The sequence below is a fragment of the Silene latifolia genome, chromosome X (genome assembly GCF_048544455.1).
Source record: "Silene latifolia isolate original U9 population chromosome X, ASM4854445v1, whole genome shotgun sequence".
In the NCBI taxonomy this organism is placed as follows: domain Eukaryota; kingdom Viridiplantae; phylum Streptophyta; class Magnoliopsida; order Caryophyllales; family Caryophyllaceae; genus Silene; species Silene latifolia.
Window position 1 is genome coordinate 245,442,823 of NC_133537.1, and position 13,962 is coordinate 245,456,784.

General features: G+C 45.5%; 1 non-coding gene across 1 annotated transcript; it reads left to right on the forward strand.

The window, feature by feature from the left end:
• Positions 1 to 12,199: 12,199 nt before the first annotated feature.
• LOC141624879 (small nucleolar RNA R71) lies at positions 12,200 to 12,306 on the forward strand. Its single transcript, XR_012534683.1, has one exon. It is a non-coding gene; the product is annotated as a small nucleolar RNA R71 (small nucleolar RNA).
• The last annotated feature ends 1,656 nt before the right edge of the window (positions 12,307 to 13,962 follow it).

A 13,962-nucleotide genomic window follows, 5' to 3' on the forward strand; every position in this document is an offset into this window, starting at 1 on the left:
GTTGAAATTGTAATCCTTCCCATTATTAATTAAATAAGAGGATTGCTCGCGTCGAAAATTGTGAACGCTTGTTTCTTCCATCCATTTTGTGAAGGTAATTCAATTTGAATCTTCCTAAACAATTGCACTTGGGAAAGTGGTATTTTGTGGAAAGGGAGAAAGGCTCATTTTTGTATTTTTGTGGGAAAGGAAATGGTTTTCCCTTTCTTCCCTTTTTGATAGGGTTTTTTGTATGTGGGGATGGTTGTTTTATTTTATTGTGGGAATGGTTGTTTTTGATTGTGGGAATGGTTGTATCCTTTTTGCGTAAGAAAGGACTGCCTACGTATTCACCGGGAAAAGGTGAAATCAAACCATGATCGTAGTTCGAAATGTTTTGTGAATTTGAATTGGGTTTTGTGGTTGTATCCCTCAGGCATAAGAGGGACTGCCTACGTATTCACCTGAAGAGGTGAAATCAAACCATGCTCGTAGTTCAGGGGGTTTATTTTTGGTAGTGCAAATTGACGTTGCCTTTGACGGATCGAAGGACATTCGAAACGGGCAAGGTGCCGCAACTTCGACTCGATAAAACATGCAATTTCAAATCAGAACGTATTGAGGAACTTGACTTGAAAAGGGTTGAGGTCGTTGCTAGTTGTAAAACTAGGCTAGGTTGTTGGTTGATAGGGTTCAAGGGTAGTATTTCTTGAGTTGGTCTAGGTTGGTCGGGTTTGTAAAGTCCTCCCCGTCTAGGTCACTCAGTCTCACTGCGCCCCCCGAAAGTATTTTCTTGACTAGGTATGACCCGGCCCAGTTGGGTTTGAATTTTCCCCTCGGATCGACGGGTAATGGTGCTCGAACTGACTTGAGGACCAAGTCGCCCTCCCGGATGTTTCTGGGTTTGACTTTTTTGTTGAATGCCCGTTGTATACGTCGTTGGTATAGCTGGACGTTGTGCAAGGCATTGAGTCGCCGTTCGTCTAGAAGTATGAGTTGTTCGTACCTTCGACGGGTCCATTCCGCCTCAGGGACTAGACTCTCCAGTAGGATGCGTAGAGAAGGGACCTCTAACTCTACCGGTTGAACTGCCTCCATACCGTATGCTAGGTAGAACGGTGTGGCGCCTGTCGGTGTTCGAATGGAGGTTCGGTATCCCCAGAGTGCGAATGGGAGTTTGCTCGGCCAATCGTGGTAGTTGTCTTGCATTTTCTTGATAATGGTAACAAGGGTTTTGTTCGCTGCCTACACCGCTCTGTTGGTTTGGGGACGGTAGGGGGATGATCGATGTCGTTTGATCTTGTATTTGTCCAGCAAGGCTTGAGTTTCCGCCCGGAAGTGAGAGCCTTGAACGCTGATGATCTCATGGGGTACCCCATATCGGCAGATGATGTTGTTTTTAATGAACTTGGCCACTTGTTTGGCGGTCAAGACTGCATATGACTGTGCTTCCACCCATTTGGTGAAGTAGTCGATGGCGACGAGGATGAAGCAATGCCCCTTGGTGCCTATCGGGTTGACTTTCCCGATGATGTCGATGCCCCAGGTTGAGAAAGGCCAGGGTGATAACATGGTGTATGAAAGGGATGGTGGTATATGTTGTATGTTGGCGAAGATTTGGCAATTGTGGCAATGTTTGACGTAGTTACGGCAATCGGCTTTCATGGTTGTCCAGTAGTAACCTAGCCGCATGATTTTCCGTGGAAGCATCATTGCACTCATGTGAGGGCCACATTGTCCGTCGTGAACCTCTCCCATGACCTTCTTGGCATTGTGATGGTCAATGCAAAGGAGGAGAATTCCTTGGGGTGTTCATTTGTATAGTTGATTTTGGTTTATCACGAATTGTGATGCAAGTAAACGGATGGCTCTTTGTCCTCTTTGATCAGAGTTGGGAGGAAATTCGTTTTTGGTTTTGTAATTGAGGATGGCTTGGTACCAAGGTTCATCATGGCTTTCCTCGTCGTCGATAATGGCACAGATGTGAGCTGGCTCGCTCCGTCTTTCGACACACAGGGGCATCGATGTCATGTCGTCAGGTATGTTGACGAGTGCGGCATGTTTTGCCAGGCCATCAGCAAATTGATTTTCCTCTCGTGGCAAGTGGAAGTAGTCGACTTGGTCGAAGAACTCGGCCTCTTGACTGATCTTCGCTTGGTAGGGAGCTAAGCTGTCAGATCGGATTTTCCATGATCCGGATACGTGATTGATGATAAGTGAGGAATCGCCGTGGACCCTCAATCTCTTGATGCCAAGTGTGATGGCTGCTTGTAGGCCGATGAGACATGCTTCATATTTAGCGGCATTGTTAGTGACGGCGAAGTCTAGCTTGACTGAGATCGGAATATGTTCTCCCTCTAGTGATATTGGAAGGATTCCTACCGTGAAGCCTCTCAGATTAGATGCACCATCAAAGTATAGGTCCCATGCGTCGGAGTCGGCACAAAGGATATCTTCGTCAGGAAGTGACCATGTGTCAGTCGTTGGATCCTCGTTGACGGGATTTTCTGCTAGGAAATCGGCAACTGTTCTTCCCTTGATAACCTTGAGGGGTACAAATTTGAGATCAAACTCGGACAGCATGAGTGTCCATCTAGACAGCCTTCCGTTTAATACGGGTTTTTCGAAGATGTACTTAACCGGGTCCATCTTGGAGTAGATGTGGACCGAGTAGCTGAGCATGTAATGCCGCAGCTTCTTTGTTGACCATACTAGGGCAAGGCATGTCTTTTCCAGTTGGGTATACCTTGTCTCGTACTCAATGAACTTTTTGCGGATGTAGTAGATGGCTCGCTCCTCGTTGCCAATTGTTTGTGCTAGCATTGCTCCCATGGCTGTGTTGGTAACAGTCAGGTATAGGGATAGAGGAATCCCCGGTTGAGGTGGCATAAGGGCAGGAGGTTTGGATAGGATTTCCTTTATCCTGTCGAAGGCTTTCTGACAGTCGTCGTCCCAATCGGTGTGATCGGAGGCGCGAAGCTTCTTGAATATCGGTTCACAGATCATAGTCAGCTTGGCAATGAACCGGCTGATGTATTGAACCTGACCGAGAAATTCCCGAATCTCCTTCTCGTTCCTAGGCCGAGGTAATTGTTGAAGGGCTTTGATTTTGGTTGGATCAATCTCAATGCCTCTTTTGCTAATGACATGTCCCAAGAGTTTTCCGGAGGTCACCCCCAATGCACATTTCTGAGGATTTAGTCTCATGTTATATTTCCGCAGACGAGCGAAGAATTTCCGGAGGGCATTGATGTGGTTATCCCGTTCTTTCGATTTGACGATCATGTCATCGACGTATACCTCTACCTCCTTGTGCATCATATCATGTAGGAGAGTAGTAGCGGTTCTTTGATAGGTTGCTCCGGCGTTGATGAGGCCGAAAGGCATGACCGTGTAGCAATATGTACCCCACTGTGTAGTGAACGCAGTTTTGTGCATGTCTTCCTCAGCCATTTTAATCTGGTTGTACCCGGCATACCCGTCCATGAATGATAGGAGAGCATGCTCGGCAGTGTTGTCCACCAGAATGTCAACATGTGGCAAAGGGAAGTCGTCCTTTGGACTTGCCTTGTTCAGATCCCTGAAGTCGACGCAAACCCGAATTCTCCCGTCTTTCTTTGGTACAGGAACAGTGTTGGCCACCCAGTCAGAGTATTCAGACACTTTGATAAACACAGCCTTGAACTGTTTGTCCACTTCTTCCTTGATTTTTAGGGCCCATTCAGGATGCATCCGGCGTAGCTTCTGTTTCACAGGTTTAGCCCTGGGTTTAATGGGTATCCGATGCTCTGCAATTTCTCTATCAATCCCAGGCATATCTCTGTAAGACCAGGCGAACACGTCCTTGTATTCGTGGAGGAGGTCAATGAACTGTTGTCTTTCCGAGGGGTCCAGGGTTGTCCCTATCCTAAGTTCTTGAGGTGTATTGTCGGTTCCTACGTTAATAGGCTCGGTTTCCTCAATAATGGGGGTTCTGGTTTCCCGCTTGTCAAGTTCTTTGGCTAAGTGAGGTGGGTAGTCACTCAAGTCAAATTCCTCATAATCATTCAGAATTGCATTGCAGTTAAATTGAGACGAGTCATAAGCAAACTCAGCGTTCATTAAGTTGACACGAGCGAAAAGCTCAGAAAGGACAGACATCTCGTGATCAGTCAGAGGCGACATGACAGAGGAAGTGGCCCCTGGAACAGGCTCCAGGTTGTCACCTTTCACGGGAGTGGGGGTGACCTTAGCAGACTCAGCCTCTGAATCAGCCACGACTTTGTGATAAAACAGTGGGAAGGGGACCGTGTCTGGGACATCAGGAGTGTTAGGAGCCTTAACAGACTCTGACTCCGACTCAGACTCAGACTCGGATCCTTCTTCACTTCCCTCCTTGAACATAGGGCCTTCTCCAGTTGTTATCTTGAGAATGCGGCCTTGGCGATCGGTCCACTTGATGGTTTTCCTCCAGCCTTGGGTAGCCTTTTCCGGGTCAGTATCGGAGATCAAGGCGGTTGGATCAAACTGATTGTCTTTCAGGGCGATGTTGATGATGTCCTCATAGTCGAGGTGTTTGATGTTATCTTCCCCTAAGAGGAGTGTGACATCTTGTCCGTCAAGGCATGGTGACGGTTAGGACTCAGTTGATGCAGCTTCGATGTTGTCGGGAATAAAGTAGCAGTCCTGGAAGACTTCCACTCTCGGGTATCTAGCCCTTGCCACAGAGTCATAGATCGGCTCTGGAAAGCCGTGGTAGAGTTCAGACTCTCCCTTGAGGACAAAGTATCCGTTGAGAGTCAGGTGGTATGGACGGAGGATGACTCCGTGCTTCTTGCGTTTTCGGATTAGGAGGTTCATCTCCTAGATGTCTTTGTCAGTAGGTTCGTATCCTAGCCCAAAGGGAATGTTGAGGACCTTCGCCTGTTTCAAGGGAGGAAATGGGTCCTTTAGCGGATTGAGCAGCAAACCCGGGAAATAACCTTGACGCATCATGATACGGTTGATCGTGAGGTTGGTGAATGGGTCACACTCAAAGGTTGTAGATTCATCAGTTATGGCATTTACGGCTTGGAAACCCCACATTTCTTTGTCGTCCTCCTCAATGGCTTGGGAGGCTACCCCTCTTCTCATAACTGCTTTGAATGGGGAAGCGGGGATCGTGATCGTTTTCCCGTTGAAGGGGACCCTGATCTTTCGGTGGAGCGTTGATGTGACCGCCTTGACGGCGTGAATCCAGGGACGTCCCAGGAGCATGTTGAAGGACGCGTCGATGTCGACCACTTGAAAACTGGTTTGTCTTTCTAAGGGTCCGGTTGCGACGGTCAAAGTGACTAGCCCAGCGACCTTGCGACGAGTGTCGTCGTAGGCGCGTATTCCTTGATTCGTTGGGATTAAATCAGATTCCTTGATGCCCAGCCTGTGGGCAGTTTTGAGAGGAATGACATTCACGGCGGAACCGTCATCCACGAGGACCATTGGTATATTCTTTTAGAGGCATTGTACGGTGATGTACAGGGCCAGGTTGTGATTGGCTCTGAACAGGGGGATATCCTCGTCGGAGAAGACGACCGGGTTACTCAGATCAGGGGCCTCTCTCGTCATGTGTGCCACTATTTCTTCTGGGGAAGAAGTTGAGGGCACGATTAATTTTCCCAAGGCCTGCAACAAGGCCTGTCGATGCTCAAAAGACGTTGCGATCAGTTGCTAAATTGAGATTTCGGCTTTTACTTTCTGGAGCTGTTTCAGAATTGAGTTCTCGGGGGCCTTTGGTTGAGTGTCCACCTCTGGGACGATTTGGTCATTCGTTGTTGGAACGACCGCTGGGTTGCTCGGATTCTGATAGGGACGTCCGGACCGGGTGAGGTGTCCAATTTCCTTCGTCCGCTTTTCCTTCCCCAGGATGACATAGACATCCACAACATCGTCCCGCCATATGCCGTTAATTTCAGGGTCTCGAGGACACCTTGGAGGGGTATTCCTCGGTGGGTAGTTCTTGTGGGGAATATTTTTGTGAGGGCGATTTTTATGGGGGTAGTTTTTTTGAGGGTAGTTATTTTGAGGGTGATTTTCGTGAGGTCTATGCCAGAATGGTCGCGGGAGCAATCCATCCTGGGGTGGGTAGTTTTGAATGCTTGGGGAATTCTCCCTCGGACGCGGTGTTGGGGGATTGAAGATGAGTCGACGGTAGGCGTCGTCGAGTCGGGTGATTCTTTCAGAGAGGCTGGCTATGGCCTCTTCAACTTGCTGAAACATAGGTAGCATGGTGGCAGCACTGAACACGAACACTCCGTCTGAAGGGACCTTTTCCAGAACATTCACCTCGTCGTCAATTGGCAAGATGAGATGAGATCAGTCTAGGGTCGGCTCATCGTTAGAGATGGGGTGAATTCCCAGGGGATTCGTTTTGTTGTTCGGCTTAGTTGGTGGGGGTATAAGCAAATCTCTCTTCTCAATCATGTCTTGAATGAGGTGCTTGAGTTTGAAGCAATTTTCGGTATCATGCCCTTTCCCTCGATAATACTGGCAGTAGGCGTTGGGGTTCCAAAATTGGGATTTCTTGGCAACGGTCGGATCCGGGGTGGGTCTGATCGGTTGTAGCTTCCCTTGGTCCATAAGCCTTTTCAGGGCACTTGCATAAGTCGACCCTATGTTGGAGAACACTCTCTGGGGGCGTTCAGTTTTCTTGGCAGATGGTTTGACGACGTTAACCTCATCAAGCTTGTTTATCTGACCGTAAGGGCGAGATCCGGTTGAGGTGGATCCCTGGTAACCCCTGCCAGTGGTCTTTGCTAAGACACCCTTTCGGAGGTCGTCCTCAATATGTGTCCCCAGAATCTGCAGATCTTGGAAAGTTTTGATATTTTGATACCTCAGCAGGTTGGCATAAATCGGGCGGAGGTTGTTGACAAAATTTTCCACCAGAGTTGACTCACTCGGCTTACTGACCAGCTGAGTACTCACCCTCCTCCAACGGGTTAGGAACTTAGTGAATCCTTCCTTGTCGTTTTGGGTTAGCACCTCGAGAGTACGGGTGTTGGCCTGGATTTCGACGTTGTCGGCATACTGTTTGGCAAACACGACCGCGATCTCATCCCAAGTAGTAAGGTTTTTCGGGTCCAAGGAGTATTACCATTGGCGAGGAATCGGCTCCAAAGAGGATGGGAAGATCCGGGTAATGAGCTCCTGTTTGACCCCCTTAATGGCCATGTAGTCTTTGAAAGCACGGATGTGGTTGAGTGGGTCCTCCACTCCCTTGAACTTAGGCACATCAGTCAGGGTGAAGTTGTCAGGTAACTGGTCCCCAACAGGTTCGAACCTTCGGTTATTTTCAAGGTGGATATTATTGCCCCGGGCTAGGAGCTGTTCTTCCAAGAGTTTCAGCCTCTTCTCAGTCTCAGTCAGAGGTGGGGTATTATGTTCCCCAGTTTCCTTGTTCTCGAGGGCGTCGATACGGGTCTCGACGCGATCCATAGTGACCTTAAGAGCGGTAAGCAGGCTGGCTAGCTGATCAGTTGTGGTTGACAGACGAAGTTGAAGACGGGGCCATGGCTCTGAGGCAGAAAAACGGCTCACATTACAACTCAATCCGACACGGTTCCAAGACTGAACGCAGACAACACAGAGGATGAGACAAAGATCGACTCAACAAGACGGGGCGACCGTGTGTGGTCCCTCGGTGCTGACTCGATTTATGACGTGACGGTGTTGACCGAACATTTGACATGAGTCCAACATGACGGCGTGACGCCATTGGACGGGTCTCGTGGTGAGCCGACTCATAAGTAAAGACCCATAAGTACGTTTTCTTTGACTCGATTGACACGAGACGGAATTGGAATGGTGGACTGAAGTTTTCGAAAATAGGAATTTTCAAAAAGATTCATTTGTCACTTTATTGGGCGTCTTCCGAAGATAGAAATCTCCGCAAGTCGATCGGTTGAAAAGGGTTGTCTTAAGTTTGTTTGCAGAAGACGGTTTGAGTTTGAGTCGGCTCGGAAAACAGTGTGTTGCTTCCCAAGACGGTTTTGAAATTCTAAATTGTATGTTTTGAAAATCGAGTTTAAAATGTTTGAAAAGGTCTCGGGGACGGTGCATGGTCCTCGGGATCTCGAAAGTGTCTCGAGAAAAAGGGTGTGTGCTTTTCTCGGGTTTTGAAAGAGCCATTGTCGGCGCGAAACGGGTTAAAATCCGTGTCTAGACGCGGCGATTATAACGGCGTAAAAAGGTGATTTGAAACGGTTATACAAAACCGGGTTTGAAAAATCGTCATTATGACGGCCTAGAAAGGCGTGTTGAAATGGTTATACAAAACCGGGTTTGAAAATCGTCGTTATGATGGCCTAGAAAGGCGTGTTAAAATGGTTATACAAAACCGGGTTTGAAAATCGTCATTATGACGGCCTAGAAAGGCGTATTGAAATGGTTATACAAAACCGGGTTTGAAAATCGTCATTATGACGGCCTAGAAAGGCGTGCATCGGTCGGCGAAAGACCGAGGTTTGAAATGGCCATTATAACGGCGCAAAAAGGGTGTTTTTTGAAAGTTTGAAAATGACACGGAAGGACTTATGATCAAATAGCACATAAGCACTCACAGTTCATTATATTACGCATCATGCTGACACGGGTTTTGGCTTAAAAGGGTGGGTTACACACCAAGCAATCAAACCCCGATTTGCGAGAGGGATACCAATCCAAAAAAAATGTGTAAGGAGGGTGCCCTAGCCTCGTGCTCAAAAGTGATGAAATCTCTTTGACGAAACAGAAATGTGGAACGTCAATGGTATGCTTGACTCAATCGGGATGAGAAAACTCACGCCGACGAGACAAGCCAATTGGTCGAAAAGGATTAGGTTATGGGCCCGGACAAGGAACCCGACCGTGACCTTAATATCAATTAATGCATTCCAACCAAGACCTCGTTCGAGTCTCACCATCTAGGGATCACAAAGACGTAAGTGTCCTAGTTTTCCCCAGCGGAGTCGCCAATCTGTGGGCATGGGCCACGTCTCGGTCTGTGGATTTGGGGCCACCTACCGGTCGGCAGTCGCGGGCTACCTGCACGCCAAGCCGATCTGTTGGACATGCAGCGGTCTTTTGAAAGCCACGCTCGGCGGCGTAAAGGTGCTTTCGACCGGATCGTTTTAGATCGGTCGTTTTCGTCTCAGTAAGGGTCTTAAAACGATTAGAGATGTTCGGAGTCGCCACCAAGCATTTGTGGGATGCCTGGATCCCGTTCGAATTCCACTTTATACCTCGGTCAAATCGAAGCACAAAGCAGCGTTTGACATAGGTACTAAAGATAAGAAATCGTCCCTCTTTAGCATCCTATCTTTAGAATGACTCTCGTATGCCCTGGATAAGGTCGTCCACTATCCAAAGTTTCTGAGTAAGAGGTGAAGGTACGTATTGGAAAGCCCTTTAATCAGACACCCAATCCCGCCCGCATTTAGCGGCCTCTACTGATCGATCTTGGTTGGTTGAATGCAAAAGTTGATAAAACGGTTTAAATGCATGAATGCGCATCCAATGATTTAAACCTAACATGTGAGAGCTTTCTAAGTCGGTTGATTTAATCCAAGTATCAAGTATAAGATGTCGAGTTGGATTAATGATTGATTTGCATGCAAGACGGAAATTAAACATCCATTTACCGTATTAGGTTTAGGGTGCATAACATGATCCATTTGTCTTAGTAAGGCATTTTGCAAATATGGTTTTGAATAATCGAATAGTCATCTGATCCGTCCTATATCCGGGTTAACCGGAGTTGGGATCGTCCTAGACTAATGCTGGAGGGGAATAGGCCCTGTACCAGACGGCCATAAGAGGCGCGAGCCAGCCGGCAGTGTAAGGGGCCTCCCTCTGGTTTTGAAAATGAGAAAGAAAAGGCCTGCTTGAGGCGCGGGTTAGCCAACGGATGTATGCCGTGTTCTGACTATTTAGAAAACGTTATAAAACGTGTTAAAATTGGGTTTTTGAACCCGGTTTGATTTTGAAAGGGTCGTTTAGACAGCCTTTGTTGATTTGAAGAACTAGACCCGAATAATCATCATTATTTGATAATATTCGGTGTCGGGTTCGATTTGACAAACTTGACATGAATAGTTTTAAAAATGATTATGGACTATTTGTTTTAAGTCCATTTTGAATGTAATTAGTCGATACTCATCATCGTACCCGGGTTAAAATTCGGCATGGTATGTAGAACCAAGGATGATTTCGTGTTGGTGACTAATATGTTTGTTTGAAAATATGAAGAAATGAAATAAAAGGCTTTAAAATACCTTTTAAATGTCATTAACCAAATATTATCACCAAAACACGGATTTAACCATCATGGTATGAAGAACCAAGGGTGAAAAATGTTTTATGGTTAAAACATGTGAAATGAAACAAAAAGGTTTCGAAAATACTTGAAATGGTAAAACCGATTACAAATATGAAAAATGGATTAAGGGGAATGACGAGAACAAACACGGTTGATCTCTGGTCTAAGTACCCCATTTAGGCGCGAGCCATTTGGCGACCTAAGGGGCTTCTGCCTCAGACCAAAAATCGGTTTTGGCTCGTTTATTCCATGTTTTGGTTCATGTTATGCATGTTTTAGCATGTTAAAGTCATGAAACAAATGAAAACATAATAAAAGAGGATTTTTACACCCTCATACTTACATGTTTGGTTATGGCGAGTGACCGACGTAAGTGTAACAACTTGTTTGATCGGAAAAAACTCGGTTTAAAACCGTTTTGGTAAGTAAAAAGAGTGTTTTAAAAGTTTAGTGATGGTGTAGTGGTCGAAGTGGTAGGTCAAGTGGTTTAATGCACGATGACGGTACCAAACAATGTGTAAGGCTCGTGTTTACGATCGGTAGGTCGTAAATACGCGTCGGATTGTGACTTTAGAAGTCGAGTCGAGAATTTAAAGGGAGAAAAGAGGGGGCGGACACTCGCGTAAGTCTCAAATGGGTGGCATCTGAGGGGTATTTATAGGAGAATGAGTGGTTGTGTGAGTTTTGAGCGACGTGGCCACCTGGGCTGCTCAAAGAGGCGCGAGCCACGTTGCGGGTCTTCTAGTTTTGTTGTCGCTTTCACAACAAAAGCAATCATGATTTGTTCTATCCTAGGTTTTGTAGTCACATGTTTAGTACTTTACCAACATGAATCCGGGAAAACTTAGCATAGAAGGTTTGAGATATTTTGGTTTTTGTGTTTGACTCGGTTTGAATCGTTGTTGGAGTCGGGATTTGAATTTTTGAGTCGGTTTTTGGTCCGGTGTCGGTTTTGACTCTAGTTAGTGTCATCGCGACCCCGTCGCCATGCATTAAACACTCTAGGTATTTTTGAAATGTTTTGAAATGTTTTGTTTTCGAAATCTTTTTAAGTTTTCCGACGTAAAGTTGTACACAAACTGTCGATCAAACGCTGCGATCCCAAAACATGTTGTAGTCCGATAATCATCGGGTGTTTGTTGAAGTCTCAGCAGATACTGGGTATCTACAATGTTATTGATGGTGGTTTCTTTAGCTTGGCTATCTTTTTGCATTTTTGTGAAGAATTCTTGTTGGTTCTTTTGCATTTGGAGGACCGCTTTTTGAACATCAAAGCTTTGGTCATTGGATTGGTTGTAGGAAGGTTGATTTTGATAACCTTGGCTTTGGTTGAAAAAGGGGTCTTTGAGTTAGATTTCTCATTGGAGGTCGGGTGTATGTTGGTTGAGGATTTTGAACATTTTGGCTCTTGTGTGAGAGATTTGGATGGAATTTGGTATTCTCATTATAGTACTTGGAATATGGGGTGCCATTCTTGTAGGCTTGAAAAGCATTCACTTGTTTATTTATTCCCCTACATCAGTTTTGATCATGTCCCAAGGTTCCACACCTTTCACATACTCCATTTGGGATTGAGGATGATGCCATCATAGCAATGACATGTTGTTTAGGTGATTGGAAGCTTCATTAAGCTTAGCCATGGCCTTCTCAAACTTCAAGTTGATGGTGTCGATATGAGCACTTAGTTGAGCACCCAATTGTGTGATGGAATCTACCTCATGCTTTCCTCCTCTAGTTGCCTTTCGAGGCCTACTATATTGGCAATTATGAACCGCCATCTCTTCGATTTTGGCCCATGTTTGGTTGTCATTAACTTTAGTAAACCTCCCATTGGATCCCATATTAAGCACATTGTGTGAGTCTTCATATAAGTCAGTCCAAAACTGTTGAACAAGGAACCACTCACAAAGTTCATGGTGTGGACAAGAATGACAAGTGTCCTTAAATCTCTCCCATGCTTCATATAATGATTCCTCATCCCTTTGCTTGAACCCGGTGATTTTGGCTCTCAACATGTTAGTCTTCTCCGGAGGATAGAATTTCTTGTAGAAGGCAAGTGCTAACTTCTTCCATGAATCAATACCAATGGTAGCCTTGTCTAGGCTCTTCAACCATTGATCTGCGGCACCGATCAAGGAAAAAGGAAACAACACCCACCGAATTTGATCTTGAGTACTCCGGTTTGACAAATTCCATCACAATAGTCACAAAAAGTCTCCATATGTAAATGAGGATCTTCACTAGACATCCCTCCAAATTGACTTCTATAGATACCTCGTTTCTGCACCTCCCGCCAAACACCCAGTGATGATTGGGCCGCATGTTTAGCATATGTCGTGATTTTATAACGTTTCGTAAATCGGTTAATAAAAGGTAACTCATACACTTGTGTCTACCTCTTGGTTGTCATCTAGGTGTCATTACGGTCGTTTGGCAGTAATTAGAGTACACTTAGAGTCCGGGTCAAAAACCGTCTTCATTTCCTAAAACCGTCAAATCCCGAGTCAAAAAGCAATGTGCTTGTCTACCTAAGGTTAGGATGTCATAAATGTTGAGATTATATCTCATTTTGAGTCTCATGTCACTTCTTTGGGCTAAACTTAAAGTTTACATTACAAAATGTGCTTTTCATTTAGCTAAAATGACAACCCGATATTTAGGCCCGTTTTACGAGGTCATAATGACTTTTTTGGGTTAGGCCTATTTCACACAAAGTTCTAGATCTTTCTTTTAGTTTTCCAACGCCACCGAAATCACCTTATTCCGAGTCTTGTAGAGAAAGTTATGCCTAAACTACGACATGCTGTAAAACGCGCTTTCTTGCGCAGGTGGAAACCGCTGGGGAAAGGACGCGGTAAGTGTTGCGCCTCTTCCAAGGGACGCAGCACCTGCTGCGCCTTTTCTCCAGGGCTTTCTTTTTCTTCATGTTTCCGTATTTAACCTAAGTCGGTTGTTTCCAGATCTTTCCTTCCGTATCGTTTCCTAAACCCTAATTCCTCCATGTGATTAGTATAAATAAGGACCTTCGATCCTCATTTTCTCACGCGAGTGTCCGCCCTTCTCTTCTCCCTTTTCATTCTAAGACCGCGCTCTTGCTTATTGACGTCTACGTGCTTGAAATTTCGACCACGTAACCTCGGATACTTCTGAGTACCAGTCTCGTTTGCATGACCGACCAATTTGACCACTACACCATAATCAATAATTCAATTTGTTTTAAATCCTTTTTCAAGGGCACTTTCATCTTTGCATAGATCGAGCCGAGGTACCATTAAAAACCGATTTAGTTAAATCTCACGACACTAACATGTAAGTCTGAAGGTGTAAATCCCATCTTTTATTATTGTATTTAATTTTGTATTAATTATTGTAAGGTTTACGTCAAAATTATGTTTAAAACCGATTTCCAAAACCCCTTTGTTAAACTCTTTTACGGATTAACCGAAGACAGACGTCGAGAAGAAACGCAGCAACTGTTGCGCCTCTTCGAAGAGTCGCAGGGTCTGCTGCGCCTCTTCCAGAGGCTGCCGCAGTTCCTGCTTTTCTTCTTCTTCCTTTGTTCTTTGTTTATTCGTCTCTTTTGTTTCGTCTTTCTCTCTTTTCTTCTTATTTCTTTCGTATAAAATAGTTTTATTTCATTCTAATCCGACTTAAATCCCTTACAACTAATA